The following is a 25069-nucleotide window of genomic DNA, read 5'->3' as shown; positions in this document are numbered from 1 at the left end:
TATCTTATTATAAACAAATAAAATTCTATTTTATTTCTGATACATAAAAACTGTTCTTAACAGTGGGGTACTACATGATATTTCAATACATGTGTGTATTGCCTAATGTTAAATCAGGTTAAGTGATAACTATCTCTCAAACACTTATCATTTATTTATGATGTAAACATAAAATCCTAAAGTTTTTAAGTTAAGATTTTCATTGTTTCGAATGGTTGAGACGGCCAAAGCAGTTTGATCCTCAATTACTTGAGAGTAACTTTCAAGTTGTGAAGTATCTGATGCTTTTGTAATTTTACATTTAAGGACTAATTATTTTGCATATGTAATTATTTTCATTACCACTATGATGGTTAATCTAAATGGTCAACTTGACTGAATTGAGAGATGCCTAGGATTAAGAGACTTCTAGGTGTATCTATCAGGGTACTTCCAGAGACATTGCAATGTGAGACAGAAAACTTGACAGGAGAGAACCACCCTGAATGTGAGCAGCACTATCCAATAGGCTGGTGACCCTGATGGAACAAGAAGCTGAAGAAGGAATTCATGGAGCATGCAAGCTGGATTCTTCCTAATCAGGTATGTCTACTGATGTAGCCATCACCTGTGGCCTCTAGACTCCAGCTTCTTCACACTTCCAACATGAACTCTCACCAGCTACTCTCCAGGGAGTTTCCTGGCCTTCAATTTCATACCAGGACTATATTATTGGCCTTTCCTGTTCTCAGTGTCTTGGACTGAGCAGATAGCTACTGGTTGCTCTGGCTCTCCAAAGTGCAAATAGGTATTGCTGGACTGTCCAGCTTCTGATCATGTAAGCCACCCTAATAAATACCCTTTGGCATCATACATAAGCATATCCTATTTGTTTTGCTCTTTTAGAGAATCCCCACTAAGAGACTATAAACCTTATTCTCTTAGTTATTAGTATGACTTAAGAGTCACACCAGTTACCAATTATGGAGAGGCTGAGGAAACACTAGGTATATCTCAAATCAGTCATAAGAAATAATGTAATCCACATTTACCTAACAACAAAGGATAAATATTTTAAGTGGATTAAAAATTATCTCTTTAATAAATCACTTTTGATGAGGCATAATGACATGATTTCTTAAGTGAGAAAGAATAAGTTAGTATTAGGCTAACTTAGCCCACAGCCTGTCATATACTACTATAGCCATTAATCTAAATGTAATAGTGGACATGTGTTCCATATGTGGATGTTATATGTTGCACATCTCAAAGTATAAAGATTGAAATGCTCAGGTTAGTCCAGAGATAATCAATTCAGATATATCCAGAGTCAGATGGAGATGTAATATTTGTGAGGCTCTTGACAAAGAAACAAGGCAGTTGGGAGGGCAAAGCTGTGAATTGATGAGCATATGTACTGGTTCAAGACTTTCAATACCATTTCCTTTTTGTTTTAAATACTGGCAAAACAAAATAAAATCTATAAATCAGATTTGCACTGATTCCTCAATGAGGAGCATGTTTATTCTATGCTTGTTCTTTAGTTTCAGTAATAAAAAGAAAATGAATCAGTACTTTTTTTCTTTCCAAAATTGCAGTAGCAAGAGCCTCCAGTGGGCATTCATTGTTCTGAACCTATTTCCTCTGATTAGGATATTTCTTCTTCTCCTCCATCTTGGTAGGAGCTGAGTTCACCTTCTACTCAGAAAGACAAGATGTCAGATATTTTCTGAGGCTTTCTACATCAAGAATATGGCACATGAGCTTGCAAGGGTAAAATTCTTTTAGGAAACACATTTTCCCAGAATTAGGGGAACCACACAGGAAGACTACTGGCAGCAGCAGTGTTGACTATGTCCACTTAGTAAGAACTGTATTACACACTGAACAGAAAAGAGTCAACAGATCAAGGCTTAAGACTGCCATTCTAAAAGTCTGTAGAGGTTAGTCTGTGGCTGGTATCTAAGAACTTGGATCTCAGAAAGGTTCCTCCATTCCCTAAATCACTCTGCCTAAACTGTGCACACAATATGGTTTATGCTATGAACCTGCTTTCCGCCTGGGGTCTGGAATTTAGCCATGTGCCATACAGAAGATGCTTACAAGAATAGCTCCCAATAAAAGCCCAGGCTACAGTCTCTAATGAGCTTCCCTAGTGGGCATCAGTTCACACGTGGTCAAAATTTCTTGTAGAGGAAATAAAGTCACCCTGTGTGACTTCACTAGTAGAATGCTCTTAGAAACTTGCACCTGGCTTCCTCCAAATATTTTCCTATGTGCCTCTTCCTTTTGCTGATTTTTTTGGGGGGACTGTACTAAGGATTGAACCCAGAGACAGTTTACTACTGAGCTACATCTGCAGCCCTTTTTATTTTATTTTTTTATTTTGAGACAGGACTTAACTAAGTTGCTAAAGCTGGTCTAGAACTTGTGATCCTCCTACTTCAGCCACCTGAGTCACAACTAGAGGTATGCATCACCACACCCAACTGGCTCATTTTTTTGTATTCTTTGACTGTAATAAATCATAGTCACAAATACAACTGTATGTTAAGTCCAGTTATTCCTCTGAGCAAAAAGTCAAAACTGGGACTGAAGTGAGGAGATCCCCAACACAGATATCAATGGCATTGGTAGACTCAACAATATATTTAAGTAGATTAATTTGGCTATACATACCTGAATCTATTTTCTGAACCTCCTGGGAATTTTTTGACTTATCTAACACTATTTAAGTATTCTTCCACTTATGCCAGTAAGAATTTATTTATGTTGCTTGAAATTTTAGAACTACAACTGAATCAACCTCCAAATTAGTTTAGGATCTCTTCACTCTAGTTCACTACTATAAAGCCTCTCCCATTTCAATTTCCCTACTCAGGAGTATACAGTGGCTTCACACTACCTATTGATGAATCTTCATGTTCTATAAATAAATTTGTAGGGGAATTCCTATTTCCAAGAACATCCCCATAAAATTAGGGATGTACTCATTATGAACTTGAATTATTAACTGAAAGTTATTAAGGAAGCCCAAGAATTCATATGGTAAATGAAGATATAAGGTGATAGTAAGAGAGACATGAGAAACTATCAAATTTCACAGTGGATACTTACATAAAAATTATTCTAAGTGTAAGTATATTGTTGAAGATTTTACATATGCCTAGAGAAAAATTATGCATAGTATTAAATAAAGCTACCTATAAAGGCAGGGGTATCAGGAAACAGAAAAGGTAGAAAGCATAATCTTTTGAAGGAGATAGGCAAGGTAGGACCCCACCAAAGGAAGAAAAGAGCTGGAATCTATAGCTAAATATCTATCAGTACATCCATTCATGGCTATACCCAATAGAATGGCTTCAAGAAATGTACATCAAGGCAGTTCCACAGCAGATTTCTACCAAGTCCCATGAGGAACCTTCCCACATCACTTCATATGCTTAGATATTCAGAGGTATTTTCTGTAGCAAAGGCTCCATTTAGTGTTTGCTTGTTTCGACCTTACCTTAGACTTTATCCTCTCTCATATACTTTCCTTGCTATTCTTTAAGTGAAGAGTAGAAGAAGCAATAAACCCTCAAACTGGAAAGGCAAGCAGCAGCCTTTTTATTCCTATTTAGACTCAGTCATTTATTAACCAGTTTTACAGTAGTTGCGATTTTTAAAAAAATAACTTTTTAAGTGACTGGATTTGTTTGTAAACCCAGAGTACTAGAGATATATCTAATTCAATCTAGTAATATTTCAGTTTTTAAAATTCTATCATTATAAAGTTCTCAGAATATGATTTAACAATATGTCATATTCATTTGAAACAAAGGAACTGGTTCTTCTACTTACCCATATCGTCAACAATAAATAATATAGAAGTATACACAGAGTAAACAGTTAATTAAAAAAAAATCTTGACCATCCTATCTATGAAGTTGGATGGAAATCATGCAACTGGCTATTCACATTTGGCTATTAGAACTAAGGTACTTTTCACAAGCACAGAGAAAATATATATTAGTTAGCAAACATTATGAAGCATTTGAAAAAAAAATAACAGTAAGATAAACTATTCTCACTCCCAATGCATACCCTCCTACCTACCTTTATTTTTTTTTTTTTTTAGTTGTAGTTGGACACAATATCTTTATCTTATTTATTTGTTTTTATGTGGTGCTGAGGATCAAACCCAGGGCCTCACACGTGCTAGGTGAGTGCTCTACTGCTGAGCCATAATCCCAGCCCCACTACCTTTAATTTTTTTGAAGCTGTTTTGCATTATGGGTAAGAGGTGTAGGTTATAGAGTCAGACTGCTTTGTCAAATCCTGTCTATCAACCTCACTTATTATTAGGTCTTCAGAAAATTTACTTAACCCCTCCAAGTCTAAGTATGTGAAAAATAGAGATAATAACATTTTTCCAGTACATCTGTTCTAATTTACAAATAGGACAATACTGAACATATTATTTGATCCAATTTGAGTACTCAATAAATGTTATTATTGTCAAAATGTTTGCAAATTATTCATTCAGGAATTAGGAAGAATAATACATTAAATTTCAATTAAATCTTATTCAATTTTGTTCCATCTCAAAACTACCTTCACTCCAAATACATGAACATTAAAAAATGACTATGAAATAAATGACATATCATTAGTTTCTCTTAGTAAAAATACTTTCATCAAATATTTTCTCAGCCAAAGTATAGAGAGCATATATATATAAACACTAAAGCTTGGAAGACTGAGGAAAGAGACCCATAAATGATTGAAGCATTCAAGATAAAGTTGGTCAAATTCAAAATTTAAGATTTTGGACAAAATCAGCCATTGCACATGTATTTCAAATAAACTGATATAGAGGTCATACAAAAATAAAATTCTCTTTTAATAAATATTTGTGTGCAAATGAAAGTACAACGACATGAAACTTTCATATACATTCTTAGAAAAAGAACAAAAATATTAAAGAAAGGCAAAAGTAAAGCTGGAATCTATTAATCAATGTAAAATAATTATCCAAAAGATGAAAGTAACTTCCCAGAAAAGAAAATCAATATGATAAAAAGATTCTAGGACTTTTTAGAAAGCAATTTAGGTATTCTTAACAATATTTTAAAAGAACACAAAAGAAATATGGCATTTAAATAAAAAGGTAAAAATATATTAAAAATATAAAAGTACATAAAAATACAAAAAGACATTTATTATAACTACCATTGAAAATACTATTGAAAATCTCCTCCAATTGATGTATAATATTCATTTGTTACTATATCTTAATGAGGCCATCAAGGAGCAATGTAGTTTTATATAATTTGTGGGGAAAAGGTATCCCAAAATTATATCTGACTTCTAATACTGACTCATTTTAACAGTTAGAATAAATGATATCATACACATTTTTCTTTTTATATATACCACAGTGTACTTAAATAACAGAATGGTCTTCAGATATTTGTGTATTTGCATAATACATAAAATTCCATTGTTTTTCTTATGCTTAGACTCTCAGAATCATTGTTAAATGCTGTCACTAGGGGGAAGTCTTGTTATCCAGAGGCTAAATATAAATTACATTAAAGCCTACAAGTACACATTTTTCTAAACTAAAATATATCAGAAGATATAACTTGAAGTATAAGACAAATACTTCTCCTTTGAAAGCAGTAATATTTCTGAAACATACCCAGTCCATATTTGTAAAATATATTAAGGATAATTTAAATTTTGCATCATAAACAGACCACTTACTTGTAAAATGAAAAAAAGTCCCATTTTACTTTAAGCAAAAAATAATTGAGGCAAATGGGTATTTTCCTATTTCAGTTAAATGTAGAAATGACTCAATTCCCTATAATACTCTTCCTGCCCACACTGATTTTTCTCTATTTATCTATAAAATCCCTTTTTTTCACCCAAAATCTTCATACACTCAGTTGTTCTTCAAGAGTTCCCCTAGAAATTCTCATGGATAACAGCAAAAGAAAAATATTTGTATAGTACTTAGGACAATTATTCACCTATTTTTATGATGTTTATAAACCAAGAATCTAAGACTATTTAACTCACTGACATTCCAGTTTTAATCCTTCCCCAAAGGAAATCTATATGTGGGTAATTTTTGCCCTAGGGCTCTTGCTTAGATTGGTTCCTGATAACAAGAACTGAACAGCTAAGCTTCAGCATGCAAATTCTTGCTTTAAAGCATGATTTTTAATGCTGAAATTGTTATTATTTCAAAAACAAATTAAACAAGGGAGTTCTGTAGAAAGCCAATTAACCAATTTAGGCAGCAACTTAATGCAAATCAATGCCCCTTACTTTCACCCAACATGATGTTTTGTGATTCTAGGATGTCAATCTCTAAGTGTACATCTATAGCAAGTGAATGTTGAAAGTGACTCAAAGTTCCTATACAAGCATTCCATTGGGATGCCTGGGTTAAGTATGGACTTTATTTTAAATTTCTACCCTGCACTGTACTATCATTCCATGTTGTTGTATTCCTTCCATATCATTAAAAATACAATTGGAAAAACATATAGAAAGAGCACAGTATTAGGAATCATGAGAGTCTAACTCCAGCTCTATAGCAAGGAAATATTTGGTCCAAAGTCCAGTTACGAGACAAAATAGCACTAAGGAAAACTCTTTTATAAATTTAAGACTTTATACACATTTTGAAACAATGTTAATGTGTGCAGATGCTTTTTCTGTTTGTTTTGTCCTTTAATTTCCATCCACCTTAGACTTCATTATAAGCCAGCAGGTGTCAATTTCAACAGGAAACGTTTAGATACTTATCTTAAAAGATACATGGTCCAAGTCTTTTATATCTCCTGTTAACAGTTATTTAAGAGTTTCCACCACTCCTCCACAGTCTTTCTTAAAACACTTAGGTTTGTTGAGTCAAAGTTCAGTTGGATACAAATGGACAAAATCACTTTAATTGATGCATAATCATGTATCCAGTGATCAGAAGGAAAAAATAAGCATAAGAGATAACTGACATTAAGAAGCACATAATGATTATTTATAAGAATACTTATTTTCCAGGCATGGTGGCACATACCTGTAATCTCAGCAGCTCTGGAGGCTGAGACAGGAGGATCAAAGCTAATTCAAAGCCAGTCTCAGCAATGGTGAGGAGCTAAGAAACTCAGTGAGATCCTGTCTCAAAATAAAATATAAAATAGAACTGGGGATGTGGCTCAGCAGAGTGACCCTAAATTCAATCCCAGATTTTAAAAAAATGCATATTTTTCTCAGTACCTAGTTGTTATTATTAAACTACTGGCCTTAGCTTTTCCATAACATGAAAAAAAAATGTGCAATTTATTTCAAAACTATGTAGCACACAGCAGATTTTCAGAATTGTAGCCATTTCTGAGCATTTACATCCATAGGAAAAAAATTTTAAGTATAAAACTGAACCATTTGAATAAACTATGAAAAATTTAGAACTTTACAATGAAACATTAGAGATCAAATTAATAATAAGACAGAAAACTAAAGATAACGGGAAAACTGAAAATAAGTGCAAAAAATATCCACAAGAAAAATAAGCAAGTATCAAGTGAAAATAATAGTACAACACAGGAGAATCACAATATAACAAATCTATAAAGTTCATGGATAGTTTGTTCCATTCCTCTGCACATGCTTTATTCTATCAAGAACAATTCTGCCCTTTATGACAAACACAAGATTGTTCCTCTATTTTTAGCCTTTGAAAACCACTAAAAAAAAAAAAAAAAAAAAACACACACAGAACAGATGTTTAGCAAAATCTGATTTTACTTTACTAAATTTGTAAGGGGTCTTTCACAATTAATGATGTTGTTCTCATAAGAATTTTGTCACTCCACTCATTAAATATTACATTTGGAAAGAACAACATTTCTAATTGTGTTGAGAGGGTAAAATTTAAATAAATAAAATACGTTAATATTTTAGTGCCCATTTTTAAGGTCTCCAACACAATGTCTGTTTTCTCTCAAAAATCTTAAATATATTTTCTCTGGAACGTCATCTACCCCTTTGAATGTCTTAACCCATTTCCTCTGCCCATCTCCTTAACTAAATTCCTTAATTGTGAGAAGCCATTCTCACACGTGATTTGAGTCATCTCCCAGGATGGGTGTGAGGCGCTTAGACACACTGTGTCAGAGCCTTCCCCACCCTGCCCCAGGTGCGAGGGCTTGTCCATGTGGGGGTGTGCCTGATCACTGACCTGAAGACCAATCACTGACCCTGACCTTGGAATGCTGCCCCCCTTGACCTTCATTGGATAGAATTTTCCCTTGAATTTTTTGTTCCCCAAAAAAAGCTCACTCCCTGGTGTTTCCCTCTCTCTCACTGGCCTCTCTTATTAACCTGGCTACCAGCATTAGGTAGCTGGAGGCAGGAGCTAGGAGGAGCAGTCTCTGAGCTGGGCAAATAAAGGTAACTGAGAGTCATGTCTCTTTAATTTAAACTCACTAGTTAATTTTTATGCTTTTGAACCTCTGTTATGAAGCTAGCGTGCTGGTCGAGTGGCTGACTTAATGACAGTATCACTTTTTATCTTAATATCCCTACAACTACCAAAAGGTTCAATACATTCTAGAAATTTATTGAATGTCTGGAGGATAGATAAATGGGTGGAAGGATTGGTGGACTATCCTTAAAGAAAAAGAGAAAAGGAGAAAAAGAACTATCCCCCTTGAAAGGTGTGAAATCCTTGAGGAAAAGCATTATAAATATTATCATTTTAGTAATTACTGTGCTGCCTGGAACATATTAAATCTTTAAATAATGTCTGAAGAATGAATGAGTACTTGATTCATGTTCACAGAGTATGTGATTTTTTAATACTCTATGTTTATATCATTAAAATTAGAAATATTCTCAATCCTTTCATAAACAAATTACTATTTTCTGTTCAAAAGTTAGTTTCTATAAATGGATTTTTGTGAAACTAAAACTAATTTCCTAATTACATAAAATATTAGAGTCACTATTTTTATAGTCATCACATATTTTATTCATTCACTAATTAAAATTTTTCTGAAATGTATTTAATACATACTACAGCAACAGTATTCTCCACTTTGTTTCCCACACAGTTGTTTGACTTTTGAGTAGAAATGCTTTTATTTCATCAAATTAGTCCATATATTCCCTAATAATTTATTCCCTTCCTCTTAGATTTTGAAATTCTTTTTCTCTCCAGATATTTGCTAATTTATTAAATTTTTCTTTCTAATTTACATGGCCTTTTAAAATTTTACTACCATAAAGTTAGAATTTATTGTGATATATATATATATATATATATATATATATATACATACATACATATTCAGTCAGTTAAGAATCTAAGTGTGTTCCTATGCCGTAAGAAAAATTCTGAACACTATTTATTAAATATTATTTCTCTCTACAAATCTGAGATGTCTCCTTCATAATATAATTTTACATATAATCAAATCATTGTAAGGTCAGTGTGTATCAGATTGAAAATGACAAGACAGGAAGTTTTGCCTATGTTAACACTGTGTTGCAACTAATGCAATGGAATAAACAGTTATACCCTTATTAAATATTTTTTAATAACAAAATTCTCAATTGCTATACTTGCTTTGAGACTTAAATATAATATTGGAAATTCATTCATAGTTATCCCATAGTACACTAGAAGACCCCTGAAAGCACAACACCCTGTCTGACTTATTTTCATGCACTATATTCTTGGCACAGTGCATGGCAAAAAGCCTCAAGAAGCATGTGCTGAAATACACAGAACTATGGCAAGACTGAGAATCCCCTGAAAAGAACTATGTTTTGAATGCAAGAAAGTGGAAAGTAATGAAAGAAATAACAAAAGAAGTGTCAGAAGAACTTTTCCACATTTTTTATTGGTGCATTATAGTTGTACATGATGATGGGATTTGTTGTCACATATTCATGCATTCATACAATGTAACAATGTAATTTGGACAGCAGCAGAAGTTTATAAGAAACACAGAACTATAGAAGTATAGATTTTATCAACTTTCTACTCATATCAATTACTATGTAGATATTATTTTCAAGTAACTTCCTTTATAGGTTAGGTTAGGTTGGTTTACACTTTTAGTAATGTCAAAAATCACCCTTGTGGCTCAGCAGTACAGCACTTGCCTAGCACAGGAAGGCCCTGAGTTTGATCATCAGCACCATATAAAAATAAATTAAATAGTTAAAGATATTGTATCCAACTGCAACTAAAAAATAAATATTTTTTTAAAAAATCACCCTGGCAAAACATATTCCAATTCTCATTTCTCATTACTGTATACTAATCCTTGAGTCAAATAGTTTTATTTCTAATATGACTTGAGAATGTTTCATTTATTTAAAAAACTTGTGACTATAAATTTCAAACTCTGAAAACTCATGACTATATTCAGTGTTTAAAAGGAAACTTAATTACAACTTTGTTAATAAAATTTGTAAATCAATAGCCTGAGGAAATTTTTACCAGAAATGTTAAACCAGTTAGACACTATATAGAGAATATTATATAATTTCCACTAAATTGTGAAAAGATGAAATGTTATATTAGTCACAAAATTGAATTTATCAAGACAGTCTTCATTTTAAATAACATCTAAATAAATAGTGAATTATTTAAAAACTGACACATTTTATCATTTTTAATACAAGGTTAATATTATAACCATATCACTCCTCTTTCTCCCCCTTTGGAATAAAAGGAGAAAAAAAGCTTTGCCAACTTTTATATCATTCTCATTAAGTAAGGTAAACTCTTAATTATGAACATAATTTAAAAGGCTGTTAAATATGCCTAGGCACAATATGTCTTTTCAATAAGAAAAACCGGTTGGCAAGTAAAAAGAGTAATCATGAAAGGGAAAGGTTATCCAAGTCTTTCAACTTTGAAACCAAATTCCATTGACATAAAAAAAAAATGAGAGTTCAAGGGGGAAGAAAAAAGGTTTAGTTAAGAAGGTTAGGTGATTCCTATTATTAACCAGAGGAAAAAGACATATGGGATAGTGACTCTGGACACTCTAAAAAGTGAGTATGGAAAAGAATAATCCTCTATAGAGTTAACTTACTGCAGTACAAAGTGGTATTTTCTTGGAGCAGATCATCTAAAACTGTTAGAATAGCTTACAAAACTTAGCAATCCTCAACCATGAAACACAGGAAAAAAATCACACAGCTAACTAGAAAAGTTTATCAGGGCTTAAACAGAAGTTTCTTATTCCAAAATGTATGCTTTTCCACTGTACCCCATCAACACAATTCTGTCATTAAAAAACCTATGAAGTCCTAAACAGACAAGTACCAGAAATTGAAACCTATGTGATACTTTCACCTCTCCTATGCATGGAAGGTAGTGATATTGGAGGAAACATAGAAATATGGAAAAGTAAAAGGAATAGCTGGTTGTGTAGATGGCTTTATAAACAGCAACTTCAGGTTATGAGCAACACTGGGATTCATTCCACTATAAGATGCAACTTAACCTAGTGGTATACACTGAGAATATCATGGTTAGCAAAATGTGAACATCATAATTTAAATCTCAAATTTCAGGGAAAAATTAAAATCCCAGATGAGAAAGGATATATGTAATAACAGCAACCAAAGACAATACAAGAACTATTAAGAGTAATTATCAATGAACATGTCTCATAACAATGATTTTTATCCTCAGGTTTAATGAAATACTATATTAAAGCAAAGAAACAAAGTGATGTTAAAATTTTAAAAGAGAAATATTGTAAGTAAAACTTTGTATCCTTCCCTCATTTGCCAACACTTACCAATTCCTCCTACACATTATACACATATATATACTCACACACACTCTGGTTGTCTCTGAGGACAAGTTTTATTTCTGCCAAGCACCCAAAGGAGTGCTGTAGACTTAGCTGTTCAATAAATACTTGCCAAATGAATAGAAATAAATGATAAAGAATGTGAAACTATTTGATTTCTATTTAATTCTACCATCTTTAAACTGGAAAAGTTATAATAAACATGGTTAAAAGTTTACTGAAGCCTAAGATAGATAGAGACAATAAGAATGCCTAGCTGTCTTACATGAATGATTCTAACTCTTCAGTCTCAGACAAATTCTAACCCAGAATTTTCTCATGAAGTACAGATATGATCACTGACAGTGCCAGAGGGTTGAGACTGGAAAATAAATCCTGATTTTAAAAAAGATTATAGGATAGAAACTATAGAGAATGGAGACTTATGTAAGCCCTGGAAAACCTTTAGAAAACATTCTTTTAAAAACAATTCTATAAGGGCTGAGGGTGCAGCTTAGTGGTACAGCATTTACCTAGCATGCTAGAGGGCCTGTGTTCAATCCCCAGTACAAAAAAAAAAAAATTAATGGATGATTTTTGAGCTCTTATAAAAGGAAGCACTGTTCACACAGAGCTATCATGAGTTCATTATGAAGTCATGACAGGTTTTAATTTTCTTCTTTATTACTGGAATTACAAACCTGCAAACTATGGACACATCGAAGTTATTAACAGTAATAGCTAGTACTTACTAAGCTCTTACTTTATGCCAAATATTATCTCATTTAATTTTCACACTAATACTGTGAGAAAAGATAGTATTATTGCCATTTTAAAATGAGGGATAAGAAGACTGATGCAATCTGTCCAAAATTTTGAATCTAATCAATCATGGGACAGAAAATGAAATTGAGAACTATCTACATACAGAGGTCTTATTTTTATAACCACTATGAATAATGCCTCATAAAAATACTCAGAAATATTAGATAGCCTCATAAATTCTTGTGAAAAAGAAAATGATGAACTGTACAACCTTTCAATCAGGCTATTTCAAAATTGGCTAAACATATATGCCCAAATCTTTAACTGATTAGTAGATCATTACCAATGGGGAGCAATGTTTCAAGTATCATGTCTCAAGATTTGAACACAAAATGTTTATAACATTGTTACTAGGGAACAACAAGATGTAATAGGTTTATAAATAATAACTCTACAAACAGCATAAATTTAGAGCTCTATCTTATTTTTTTTAGAAAACAGAGTAATGTAAAAGGACTCCAGATTTTTAAGGAAGAGCTTATATTTATGTTGAGACATAAAATAAATGAATGTAAGGTTTTAACATTGTTACGAAAACCAGTTTTGAACATATAAGTGAAAAACAATTAGCATGTCGTATTTAAAATATCAAATCAGTAGACAATGCAGAAGAAGCAACTCTTGAAGGAACCTGGGAACTTTTTATGGCAAGATTTTAAAATATGTTGATCCTCTGATTCACCAATCCAATTTTCAGAAATGATCCATGAGAAAAAATAACTAAGGATGTTTGAAAGTATTCAGCTGATTTATTTGTAACAGCCCAAACAAAAACCAAAATGTCCAATAAAATGGAAGCATTTAAACCAATGACAGAATCAATTAATGATAGAGCAACTATAAGTGACAATCTTCTTAATTTAAAGTGCCTCTGGTGACAAAAACCTGCCATAGAAAGATATTCACAACACAGTTAAATGAGTAATCATTATGAAAAGCATGCAAAATAGGATTTCACTTTTGTAAAAGAGAAAGGAAGGGATGAGGGAGGGAGAGAAGAAAGGAGGCAAAGAAAGAAAGAAAAGGAGATAGTAAAGAGGGAAGATACAGAAAGAAAACAAAAAAATATGAAAATGATATTCTTTTCACTGTGATCACTTTAATACATACATTATACGTATAGATGCACTCTATACATATAGGTCAACTCTATGCATATATAAAAGTACTTAATTAAAATATATTCATAAAATACTTATATTTTCTTCATGCAATGCTATACAATATTTTCCATTTTATATAATTCCATTTTCTTTTTAAAAAATGCTAGTCATTAAATTGACTTTGCAAACTAACAAAAGGTAGCATCCTGAAGTCTGAAAACAATGATCTAAAGAATATCTGCAAGGACAAATTATTAATAAAGCCTGTATTTGAGTACTATCTGAAATCTCCCTTATTTTCTAAAATTTTGAACAAATGAAAAATAAAAGAATATTTTATGCAAAAAATTTAGAAACTTTTTCAGAGATGATAATTTGAAATGATAACAATAGTTCATGTGAAAAATTACTAACAGTTCATGTGGAAAACATATAGGTCCATCTAATGGAACTCAATTCAAAATGAGACAACAATGTTTCTTGGATGCCAAAAAAACTAACTTAATCCTAGTCAGAATTAAAATGTGCAAACACACATGGAGGCACTACCTAAAACAAGTCCTGTGAGAACTCTTCTACCTTTTGTATACTTAGATCCTGTCTAGAGACTGTACTTTTTTGTGCATAGCACATTTCTTTTTTTTTTTTCAGAGAGAGAGAAATTTTTTTAATATTTATTTTTCAGTTTTCGGTGGCCACAACATCTTTATTTTATTTTTTTAATGTAGTGCTGAAGATCGAACCCAGCGCCCCGCACAGTGCACAGCACATTTCTAATGGAAAACAGCCAGAAGAAACACAGTATGGAAATTATATCATATGAAAAACAGTAAAAGAAACAAAGAAACTTTAGCCTGATGTCTTTTCAAAGAAATAAAAAAGGCTTTATTTAAATAATAGTCATAAAACAGAGTTAAGAACCAATGCATGCAGAAAAGTCATGAAAGGGGTAATTCTGGTTAGATTTTACCCTTATATAAAGATGAACTCTAATACTACTTAGCAATGGAATGCAATGCCACAAGTTGGAACAATGGACCCTCTTTATACCAACATTCCTTAAGACAATTTGACCTCTTATTTCAAGGAAGCATTTTGAATTCTGTGTATCTCTAAGCTCATAATATCCAGTTTGTAGCTCTCTGTCTCATCCTAGACATTTTCCTTGGGTTTTCTTACTATAGGTAACTAAACAGACAGGTTATCTCAGGAAGATAATAAAGTCTTCATTAGTAACAGTTTTCAGACACAGGAATAACCAAATAGCAAGGATACGATGAAAGAGAATTATATAATAGACTGTTGAATTAAACACCTAGTACTATATTTTTCTAAAATAAACACACTATGATTTTGTTTTATTAAAAATCTCCTTACTATAATAAAATATACATAATCTTATAAGTATAAAATTAGGATTCCTAAAAGAAAATTTAAAACATAATTCCTAAATAAAAATATTTTGGTTCTACTATAATTATTTGGAGTTATAGATACTTGATAAAGATAAACATGGATTTATATATATATATGTATATATAAACACACAAGTGTATATTAGCATATATTATTTTATTACCTTCTTTTTACACAAAAAGCATATTATAACATATTGTTCCACAACTTTTTTTTATTTTTTCTTCACATAATAAATCTTAATACATTTCAGTATTTAAACTGTTTCATCACCATTTGATACTGCTATACAGCATTCCATTTTATAGAAGCACCACTACTTATTTAACTATTCCCTAATCAATGTTTTAGGTTGTTTCTAACTTTTCCTATTATTATTAATTTTGAAAAAATAATCATATAAATACTTCATGCTTCATATATGAGAATACCTGTATAAATAGAAATGCTGTATTAAACGATACATGTGTTGGTAATTTTCACAAATATTAACGAATAGAACTACAAAGTACTGGTTCATTATATATCCACCAGAATATATGAGAGTCTTTGAATATCTTCAGTTTCAACAATGCAGAATTCAGCATTATTTTAATCTGAAAAGCCTCAAGTTTCAAGAGAGAAAGAAGGAAATGAAAGGATTTAAAGATGAGTTCCGGGCTGGGGGTATAGCTCAATGCCTAGCATGGTGAAAAGTTCCTGCCTTTGATTCCCAGCACAGAAAAATTAAAGAAGAAAACATAGATGCCCTGTGTATAAAATCCCATCTCCCTTAATAAAACTCAAGACCAAATTCTGTTAAGGTTGATAATGAAAGGAAAGTCTTTACATGAGGAAGAGTTACCTGGGCCTTAAACACAACTACCATTTCCTAAGATTTAATTTTCTCATTGGGAGTCCTACTAATTAGGGTTGACACACCACTGTGCTAGGTCACAGCAGGCACATTCCAAAAAATAAAAATAACAGGAATATTGCATTCTTCCCTTGATCCCTTCCTTAATTACCTCATAGTACAAAGGAGACAAAAATAAGAAACAGCTTGATATAACTTGAAAGCATTGTGGCATCCACTAGTGGTCACCTAAAATTCATTTTCCTTTCTTTTATAATAACCATTTTACTAAATAAGTGGTCACTCATATAGAGATTGTATTTCCAGACTTCTTGTATAGCTGTTATTGCCAAGTGAGAAAGTTCTAACCAATGGAATGTGAAATTTTGATGACAGGCATAAAAGAAAGTTGCTTACCTTTACTTTTGCACTTTATTTATTTTCTCAAATTAAAATGCAAACCCAGCAGTCACACAAATTTAACCTTGCAGACAAGGACATCAACCTAGGAGACTGCAGAGCAGTAAAGACTTGAGATTGATAACCTTGTGAAGATAAAAACTTTGGCAGACTGGACTTCTAGAAATGAGAATGAGAAACTTCTATCATATTTAACTGTGTCTTGTATCATATATACAAGACAGCCTTTACAGTTGTCTCTTTGATATAGCAACTTTATCTCTGTAAACACAAACATAGACACACAAACACATAGCTATATGCACACTGAAGACTGGCGATCATGGTATTAAGATAAAAACTTGCATGTATCATTTTGTCAAAATGAAGCAAAATACTATGTGTAATTATAATTCTCAAAAAAGAAAGAACAAACTTGAAGAATGCATTTTTAGGCAAAAAGATATAAAATTGTAAAAAATAAAGATAAGCACAATTAATAAACAGAAAGTATTAGAGAAATGACTAAAATAGAAAGTTGATATAAAAAACAATATTTCCTATGACTAAAAATTAAAATTGCATTGCTAAAGCATTAGAATAAAAAATATGCTGTAGTTCAGACATCCTGTTTTTTACTTAAAAGATTACTTCTCACAGGAGAAAAGCATTACAATTTAAATATGATTAACCAGTATATATGGAAAACATCTAAATTCATTTAACTTTTCAGGGTTTACATAAGAAATTTGGAATATTAGCTTGAATTAAACAGTGACATATAACTTTATAAGAAAAGGTGTCAAAACTCATTCAGTAAACACTGAATATGTACTCTGAACTAGACATTGTACTGGACTCAGGAACACAAAGGTAAATACAATTCAATCCCTGTATGGGAGAAGATCACTAATAAATTTCATTAATTGTGCCAACATGTACACATAAAAGATTTAAAGTTCAACTGTGTCAAAATTACTTTTTTCCAACATTAATTATTTGAATAATTATATTTAAAATATACCCACCTAATCATACATATACAGTAGTCCCCCTTTCCTACAAGGGATATATTCCAAGACCTTCTTCAGGCACCTGTTTTTGTTGTGCATAAAAATAAATTTCAAAATTAAAAAGAAAATCAATATAATGGACACTCAACTTTACATATACTTTAAAATTCCCAGTATCTTGAAGACATTAAAGCATTGTTCCTGAAGTAAAACACCTAAGTTGCTTAGGCCTTTATACAAAAATCATCTCCAAAATAACAATAGTAAAATACTTTAACATGGCCACCAACCTCTTCCCTGATATTATGAATAAATTCATTCTGATTGTTTGAGGAAGAAAATATGGTCTAACACTTTCACATTATATTTCATTTAACATTTCACTTGAAGAGGGAATAATAAAATATCTTAAGGAGCTATTGTCTATCCAAAAATGACAAATATTTAATCCAAAGAAAAATAATCATATATAAATTAAATATTCAGCACATTCTGTCTAACTCAAACATTTTCTTTATTTTAATTAACTTTAATGTATTATACTCCTGGAATAACTAGCTGATACATTACACAAATTCTGCCAAAATTTTTATTCACTTAAAATAACTCAAGCGTACAAACCACTTCTGGACTATCCTGCCACTGTTATATGAAAGAGAAATAACTTTCTACTTTACTTAAATTCAGGTAAATGGCTTAATGATAGGACCCTTGCCCCACCTCCCAGAAAAGTACCAGAAATTACCATATGTATAAAAGATTACAATAAAATTATACCAAAAGTTAATACAACAACTAGTTATATAGATCATTTCAGAGCTTAACTCATGGATAAAGGTTTTGTACAATAAAAACAATATGGTTTAGGCCAAAAAATTATCACCAATACAGTTGAAATAAGATTAGAATGTAAGGTTAGAATACTACAGTTTTATATGCATTGTTCCTACAAATATAAAGCACTTCAAAGGGGCTTCAACATTAGTTTATGCAATCAGCTCCAAACTAAAGACAATAAGGCCTATATATTTTTAAAAAAATGTTAACACCAAGAAATATCATAGCTCAAAAATAGTAAAAGGATTATAATTAGAGTATAGCATTCAGTTTATTATTTAGGACTCACAAAAAATAACAAGATAGTTTTCACTCAAACTAAAGCCCCCTTCCCAATTGATAGTTATTTCTTAAAATAAAGAATGTAGGCAAAATCATATCAGTTTATCTAATTACCCTTCAACTTGACTCCAAGTTTTTCTATCAAGCTTAACTTTAAAGGTCCTTCTCATTTATATGATATTTCCATTATTCTTTTATCTTTTCTCTCAATGTTCCAACATTATTACTGTTTGCAGCAAGTGGAAAGCTTTCTTAGGACAAAAGCATACTAAGCAGAGATAGTTAAGAACCATAAGCAATCCTGCTGGTTCTTCCCCATAGGAGATATATGGTATAATGCAGATTGCTTGACTTTCTATAGAATCTCACAAAAATCTACAAATTCCTCCCTGCAGACCCAGCAACAAAACTATTTTCTTAACTGGCTCCTAGTCTATATATTGGTGTATTTTATGTAGCATTCTTCAAAAAAAAAATGGTGGTTCACTGCATACAAGTTATCTGAGGCTGAATAATTACTTGTACTTTTAAATTCTGCATATTCCTATGGCCAATAAAAGCCAAGAGAAATATAAGCTGTTCACAAGTAGCTCATAGTAATATGAGAGAACACTGACAATAAAGCAAATGGGATTACTGAATTACCATTTTTATAAAGTCTACTAGTGTCTCTATTTTATACTCAATTAAAAAATAAACAAAACCTTAATTTTGTAAGGACTTTTCCTATTCTAACTATATAGTAATATGAACTGGATTACTTTTTGCTCAGTTCATTCAGTGTTATACTTTTCCAAATGGTTCTTTAACCTTTCATACTTCCACTTCAAGACAATGATGTGAGACCTATTATCTCCTAACTCAAACGTGCACTTAATGGCCTCTCTACCAACACTAAGTTAATTCTCTAAATTAATTCTTCTCAATTCTAAATACAGATGTATCTTTATCTTTCAGCATATCAGTCATTTTATACAGAGTATCTACAATAATAAAGATTTTTGCATTTCACTTTAACAATATTTCGTTGGTTTTCATATTACTTCCATATTTCTATCCCTAATTTTTTGAAAAAGACAATCCATATATACTCTATTTACAAAATGTTTTGAGAATAACTTTACCATTAAATCAATTTTAAAAAGACAGACATTATTAGAGAGAGGGAGCATGGAAGGAATAGATGAACTCTAGGGCAAAGGGGTTGGAGGGAAAGGGAGGGGACATGGGGTTATAAATGAGGGTGGAATATGATGATTATTATTATCCAAAGTACTGTATGAAGACATGAATTGGTGTGAATATATTTTGTATACAACCAGAGATATGAAAAATTTTGCTCTATTTGTGTAATAAGAATTGTAATGCATTCCACTGTCATATATAAATAAATAAATAAGACAGACATTATTACCCTATTCACATATATGATTACACTACTGGTGTGACTCTACATCATGTTCAGAAAGAGGAAGAAGTTGTGTTCCATTTGTGTACAATATGTCAAAATGTATTCTAAGGTTATGTATAACTAATTAGAAAAAATTAAAAATAAAATTTTAAATATTTTAAGAATTAAAAAACAGAAAATAAATTTTAGTTCTAACTTCAACGATTTGTGAAAACAATTATTTACTCTAAATTAACTTCTGTTTATATAGATGGTGGCTGCATCAATTTGTTCAATTACTCAGTAAACTGTTTTGTGTTGATTTCTAAAGAATTTTGCAACAACCAAGAATAAATGCCCTGATAAAAACCATTCCTATAAAGAAATAAGTAATAACATTTTTAAGAATTAATATTTAAGAAAACATACTCAAAATAAAATAGAATTCACCTATAAGCAAACATTTTTCTTATGAGTTCTTTATAAAACAATGGCATTAAATGAACAGATTATTAAAAATTAGATTTTTTCAATGAAAAACATTCAGAAGAATCAATGTTTTTATAATAAAAATCCTAATATAGTCTAAATAGAATATACCCATAAGAACACATAATTTATTATTTCCAGTTCAATTATTCTTTTAATGAGATAAAATTAAAACTATATAGATGAAAATTATGCTATTTATGCTTTACAGTGATTTTAGATATTCAAAGAATAATAAACTTATACCCATGAACACATATATATCCACAACCATACCTGAGAGGTGGGAAGACAAAAACAGTATTATCTTAGAAGCTTTTTTAAATAGATAAGGAATTCACACTAAGAAGCTTTAAGTGATTTTATAGATTTTAATTAATGATATTTTGTGACTTACCAGAAATAATTTTAACAATTAATTAAATTTTATTTCATATTTTTAAACAAATCACCATAAAATCTAGGAAACAGATGTTAAAAGAAATTTTCCAAAGAAAAACATGTAATCTTAACAATCTACTTTTATACAAAGTAGTAGTATCTTTCCAATAAAAATCAAAACAGCTCAAATCCACATGCCTGAAAGGAATCAAAGACAAAATATTTTGTTCAATACTCTTGTCCAAAATACTATCCATCTTTTTCTATAAAGTGATAAATTGTATTGAAAAGAATATAATTACTAAACTCAAATGTGATTCAGATAGCCAATAAGATGTTTATAATATAATACTAAGAACTTATACTCTTGGGGTCAATAAAAAGTAAATTATTCATAAAAGATCAATACTTGTTTCATATAGCCATAACTATTAATATTGGCATAAAATACTCCATTTTGAATATAACAAAGGTAAAATGCTTCATGATAGAAAAATTTTAAACTGTACAGTAAGTCAATACTATTTCATTCCCTACATGCTATTTAGATCTCTGTCTCTATTTTCTCAAAGTATGTTTATAATTCTCAAGGTGCCCAATGATTCCTATTGAGGTTCATGACAACTTGATGAAAGGAGCCATGTATACTTTGTCTATGTGCAATTGCAATATATCCATTACAAAGTAAGGGGAAGCCGTCATAGCAGTTCTATATACACAAAGGATTTTTCAGGTTACAAAGAATAGGTAGAGAAAATTTCCAGGAATTAGCTATCAGGTAACTAAAGGAATGAAAGAAAGAAGGGAATGTAATCTCAAGAAAAGTCTTTTCACTAAGGTTACTCAACTGAAGAAGAAAGCTTGAAGAAAACAAACATATTCATTTAAAGATTTAATATTTGTGTAAATAAACGCACAATGACATAGAAATACTTAGGTTTATTATGGCCCAGTAGATGGTCTTTAGATAACATATTTTTCAACCAACAAAAATTATATTTATAGGGCTAGGGATAATATAGCTGGGTGGTAGAATGCTAGCCAAGCATCAGCAAGGTCCTGAGTTCAATCCACAGCACCATGAAAAAAAATAAAATAATAAAACTTAAAATACACAAGATGTTATCTATAAATTATGTTTAAAAAATTCAATTTCTGGTAGAATCTAAGAAATGAAAGAGAGAGAGACAGAAAGAAAAAAGGCCAGAAGGGAAAAAAAATGTCTAGGACATCTCTGGATAGTATGTTATAGGTGTTTTATTTCACTTTGTTTTTCTATTTTTCTATATAGCTCTAGGCTGTTTATATGTTCCCAAATGATGGTATGTTATTTTGATGTAAAAACACTATAAATGTAAACATTCTTTTTCAAAGAAAATATTCTCTGAAAGTCAAATTTAAATTAAGGTATTAAATCAAATAATCCTGTATTCTTAAAAAAAGTTGTACTTTTATAACTGAAAAATAACACAAACAAGTTGTAAACATATGATCTATATCATTTAGATCTTTCTATTCAAATTTCTTCCAATAGCAATAAACATTGGGTGCAATGGTGCACCCCTTATAATCACAGAAACTCAGAAGGCTGAGGCTGATGGATGGAAAGTTCAAGGCCAGACTTAGCAATATAGTGAGACCCTAAGCAACTTAGAAAGACTGCCTCAATATATACAATTAACACCCATGAATCAAATGGGTTCCTACACATCGGTGATAAATCCAGTGAAAGAGAAATTAGGAAAACTACCCCATTCAAACTAGTCTCAAAAACAATAAAAATATTTGGGAATCAATCTAACAAAAGAGGTAAAAGACCTCTGTGGGAGTCCATCCTCAAACGTGATTTGAGTTACCTCCCTGGCTGGGTGAGAGGCACTTAGACACAGCTGTGTTAGAGCCTTCCCCACCCTTTTCCAGGTTCGAGTGCTTGTCCTTGCAGAGGCATGCCTGGCCACTGCCCTGAAGACCCAATCGTCGCCCCTGACCTTGGGATGCTGTCCCCCTTAACCTATATTGGATGGGATTTTCCCCGGAAGTTTTTGTTCCCCAATAAAAGCCCACTCCCTGGCGTGTTTTCTCTCTCTCTGTCTCTCTCTCCCTCCCCCTCTCCCCCCCATCTCTTTTGTAAACTACCGCAGTAGGTGACTAGAGGCAGGAGCTAGGCGAAGCCATCCTGGAGCTGGTATTAAAGGTAATGAGCGTCTTGTCTCTTTAATTTAAAAGTCCCTAGCAATTACTTATGAATCTGAATCGAACCTTCTTTCATGAAGCCAGCGCTGGTCACCTGGCAGAGACCTCTACAATGAAAACTAAGAACACTAAAGAAAGAAATTGAAAAAGACCTTAAAAAATGGAAAGACCTCCCATGCTATTGGATAGACAGAATTTACATTGTCAAAATGGCCATATTACTGAAAGCATTCTACAGATTTAATGCAATTTCTATTGAAATTCCAACAAAATTATTCAGAGAAATAGAAAAGATAATTATAAAATTCATTTGAAAAGATTAGAGGCCCAGAATAGCCAAGCAGTGCTTAGCAAGAAAAGTGAAGCAGAAGGCATCACAATACCAGAACTTAAATTATACTTCAGAGCCATAGTAACAAAAACAGCATGGTTTTAACACCAAAACAGATATGTAGACCAATGGTAAAGAATAGAAGACACAAAGACAAACCCACATAAATATAGTTATCTCAATCTAGACAAAGACACCAAAAACATAAGATGAATAAAGGACAGTCTCTTCAATAAATGGTGCTGGGAAACTGGAAATTCATATATACCAAAATGAAATTAAAACCTTCTCACCCTGCACAAAAATCAACTCAATGAGGATCAAGGACTTAGTCACTAGGACAGAGACTCTGAACCTCAACAAAGTAAAAGTAGGCCCAAATCTCTACCATTCAGGCTTAGGAACTCAATTCCTTAACAAGACTCCTAAAGCACAAGAAGTAAAATCAAGAATGGGACGAAATCAAACTAAAAAGCTGTTTCACAGAAAAGGAAACACTCAATAACATGAAGAGAGAGCCTACAGAATGGGAGAAAATCTTTACCATATGCACCTCACATCGAGCATTAATCTCCAAGATATATAAAGAACACAAAAAACACCAAAAGAACAAAGAATCCAATCAATAAATGGGCTAAGAAACTAAACAGACACTTCACAGAAGAAATACAATCAATCAACAAATATATGAAAAAATGTTCAACATCTCTAGCAATTAGAGAAATGAAAATCAAAATTAAACAGATTCCATCTCACTCCACTCAGAATGGCAATTATCAAGAATATAAGCAACAATAAATGTTGACAAAGATGTGGGGAAAAAAGTATACTCATACACTGCTGGAGGTACTGCAAATTGATGCAGCCACTATGGAAAGCACTATGGATATTCCTCAGAAAACTTGGGAATGGACCCAGATTCCTCAGAAAACTTGGAAATTTGACCCAGTATTCCCACTCCTTAGTCTATATCCAAAGGACTTAAAATCAGCATACTACAGTGATACATTAATGTTTATAGCAGTTCAATTTACACTAGCTAAACTATGGAACCAACCTACGTACTCTTCAACAGATTAATGGATAAATAAAATGTGGTGTATATACACAATGGAATATTACTCAGACTTAAGAAAGAATGAAATTATGGCATTTGCCAGTAAATGGATGGAATAGAGAATATCATGCTAAGAGAAATAAGCCAATCCCCAAAACCCAAAGGCCGAATGTTTTCTCTAATATGCAGATGGCAATTCACAACTGGGAAGGGGGGGTGCTAGGGAAAAATAGAGGTACTTTGGATTAGACAGAGGGGGCTGGAGAGGAAAAGGGTATGAGGTCGGAATGACAATAGAATGAATCGGACACTATTACCCTATGTACATATATGATTACACAAGTGGTATAACTCTACATGATGTAAAACAGAAGAATGAGAAGTTATACTCCATTTATGTACACATGTCAAAATCCATTCTACTATCAGTATAACTAATTAGAACAACAAAAAGATTGCCTCAAAAAGAAAAAAAAAGGCTAAAAATATACCTCAATGGTAAAGCACCCCTGGGTTAAATTCCCAGCACCAAAATAAATAAAGGAATAAATGCTTCCTTGTTTTTATACATGAACAAAAAAGCTAACCAAATATAAAACTGATCTTCGAATTATTTTTTTTCTTCCTAATACAAGAGGAAAACACATTTACAGTTTAATGGCATATTTAAAAACTAGCTTTTGATGTGCATCAGCCTATATGTTTAATTCCCAATAATTCATATTT

At 31.7% G+C, this 25069-nt stretch overlaps 1 protein-coding gene across 3 annotated transcripts in view; it reads right to left on the bottom strand.

Moving 5' to 3' along the window:
- The window catches only part of Naaladl2 (N-acetylated alpha-linked acidic dipeptidase like 2), a 1184425-nt gene that overhangs the window by 1136278 nt on the left and 23078 nt on the right, over positions 1–25069 (bottom strand). Inside the window, exon 2 of one of the 3 annotated variants that reach the window (XM_078043672.1) lies at positions 17399–17465. The exons of the other annotated variants lie outside the window; for them this stretch is intronic. The gene's annotated coding sequence lies outside the window, so the exon portion shown is untranslated. The remainder of the gene's footprint in view (positions 1–17398; positions 17466–25069) is intronic. 3 annotated transcript variants of the gene reach the window in all.

The sequence above is a fragment of the Ictidomys tridecemlineatus genome, chromosome 3, assembly GCF_052094955.1.
Source record: "Ictidomys tridecemlineatus isolate mIctTri1 chromosome 3, mIctTri1.hap1, whole genome shotgun sequence".
Lineage (NCBI taxonomy): Eukaryota > Metazoa > Chordata > Mammalia > Rodentia > Sciuridae > Ictidomys > Ictidomys tridecemlineatus.
The sequence above is the reverse complement of the archived record's forward strand: the minus strand, read 5'-3'. Positions and strand labels throughout refer to the sequence as shown.